The sequence below is a fragment of the Girardinichthys multiradiatus genome, chromosome 4, assembly GCF_021462225.1.
Source record: "Girardinichthys multiradiatus isolate DD_20200921_A chromosome 4, DD_fGirMul_XY1, whole genome shotgun sequence".
In the NCBI taxonomy this organism is placed as follows: domain Eukaryota; kingdom Metazoa; phylum Chordata; class Actinopteri; order Cyprinodontiformes; family Goodeidae; genus Girardinichthys; species Girardinichthys multiradiatus.
The window spans coordinates 26,347,680-26,350,126 of record NC_061797.1 but is presented as its reverse complement, the minus strand read 5'-3'; the positions used below and the strand labels follow the sequence as shown (position 1 = coordinate 26,350,126).

General features: G+C 42.6%; 1 long non-coding RNA gene across 1 annotated transcript; it reads right to left on the bottom strand.

Moving 5' to 3' along the window:
• Positions 1 to 560: 560 nt before the first annotated feature.
• LOC124867430 lies at positions 561 to 1,498 on the bottom strand. Its single transcript, XR_007038054.1, has 3 exons — positions 1,361 to 1,498; positions 1,062 to 1,247; positions 561 to 655 (listed from the first exon to the last, which is right to left on the bottom strand). It is a non-coding gene; the product is annotated as an uncharacterized LOC124867430 (long non-coding RNA).
• Between the last annotated feature and the right edge of the window lie 949 nt (positions 1,499 to 2,447).

Below are 2,447 nucleotides of genomic sequence, written 5' to 3'. Positions count from 1 at the left end.
GGCATCAGATTTGATGGATATTGGAGATGCTGAGCCAAGTCACCTTCCAAATTTGGCCACCCTACGAAAAGCTAAGCAGGAGAGAAGAGATTTGGAATTAGGTGACAAAGATCCCATTTTGTCTTTGCAGTTATTAAAATAGAGCACACCTCACAGTGGTAGTATAAGAGACATTGGTCTAGACAAGTTCTTCTGCCACTATTGGAGTCAAACACAGCTACATGTGTATAAGGCATTGTCCAAAAAATGCCCCTCAGTAGTTTGCTTTGACGCAACTGGCTCAGTTGTGAGAAGACTGGTGAGACCAAATGGTACATCTGGCCACAACTTCTTATATCAAGGCGTTCTGACAGGGGACAACTGCTCAGTCCCAGTTGTGCAAATGCTGTCAGAGAGACACGACATTAATGCAATTGCAACATGGCTGACAGAATGGCTTCGTACAGGTGCTGCTATACCAAAGGAAGCCGTGAGTGACTTTTCTCTGGCTATTCTTGGTGCTCTGGTGAAGGCCTTCACTCCTTACCCCGATTTGAAGACATACATTAACGAATGCTTCTGTTTGCTACTTGGGAACCAGTCTGCAAAACTTCCTCCTTGTTTTATCAGGGTTGATGTGGCACACTGCATAAAGATGATCTGTCAGTGGGACTGCCTGAAAAACAAGTCACACCGTGTCAAAGATTTCTTTGTCAGGGCAATAACAAAGCTTCTTCAATCACAGTGCTTGGACCATGCAAAACAGCTAATACATGCCATCACTGTTGTGGCCCTCAGTGAGGCAGAGGGTGATGATAGTTCTGGAGTCCCTCTCGAATCAGAGATGTGCAGAAAATATCTAAAAACCCAGATCACAGAAGACTCCATCATCATTCCAGCTGAAGATCCAAATGAAATGCATCAAGTGGATTCTTTTGACGAGATCCAGACTGACCTACGCAGCTGGGTATCAAACATATGCGAGGAGAGCAGATCACTCGCTGCAGCCAATGGGGATAGGGATAACATCCATTTCCTCCCTGATATTGTTCCACACATAATAAGACTAGCAAGTTACTTACCACTTTGGACAGGAGTAATGGTCCCCCTCTTCAAAAGCACCAACCTCACAGCAAGCTCAGCCACTGTTGAAGCAGAATTCAAAAATGTAAAGCATGGTCTTTTTAAACACGAGAACTTACCCATTCGAGTTGATCGCTTTATTTCTCGTCATCTTTCCTTTATTGAAGGAAATATGCGGATTTGTTCTGCAAAAGCGAAAAATGATGAGGAAACATCTGGATTAGCAAAAGTTTCCGAAACAAACTCTGTATCCATGACTACCCACAGTGCTGAAGCCAAGGCAAGAATGGATTCTCACCATTCTGTAGAATCCGATGAAACCACAAACATTCCTCCAACAGATGAAGACGTGGTTGAAAACTGGAGGGGACTAATTCTTCCACCCAAAAAAAGGAAGAGAACTTCTTATCTCACTTCCTGCACTGAATGGCTCCATGAAGATCCATCTTTTGGGGCAAAAAGAGTGAAAGTGGGACTATTAAAAAATGGAAACCTGCATCAACCGATTAGAGTTGGGAAATCAACAATCTCTGTTCTGAACACATGTGCATTTGATGCGTTTTGTCAGTGCTTATGCTGTGCTTTCTGTGACAGCTCAGCATTTGGACTCCTGCTTTACTTGCACTGCTTTACTTGCACAATGATCACCTGCACTGTTGTATTGCTCTTGCATCTTATACTGCTCTATATTTACTCTCACTCACTTAAAACTGTGCACATATATTTATATTATATTGTAGATATGTTTATACTGTTTAATTTGTATTGTATTGCACTGACTACGCCAAAACAAATTCCTTGTATGTCCAAAAACGTACTTGGCAATAAAGCTTTTCTGATTCTGATTCTGATTCTGATTTGAAAATGTTGTCAGGAACAACAGTGACAACCCCATCTTGCTGCTGGTAAAAGCCATTGCTACAGATGGTGTGACCCCAAAGATCTATTCACAGAGGGCAGAGCTGCTTAGTGCAATGTTTGAAAAATTCCAGTTGAGGTCTGGTGCCCATCAAATCGATGCCCAGTGCAATATCTCGACGGTCATTGGAAAAACAATGAGAAATATATTCAGCGTTTACATCTCAAAACACTGCTCTTCACAGTTATGCCAGCTAAACAAAGGAACAACAAGGGAAGTACCATTTGTTTCTCCTGACATTTCTGTGCTGATGGACTCTGGCATGGCTCAGCTTGACATTTCAGTGGAAAATGGACTCTTCCTTCCGGAGTCTCCCTGCCTTCGCCCACTACCGAAGGAATCAGAATGTCCACTTGAATTCAAAACAGGAAAAATGCTCTGTGCTGGAACTGTTACTCAGAGCTACAGCATTGGAGAAATAACATGGATTGACACTGACCTTGCAAACACAACTCAGTTTCCTTTG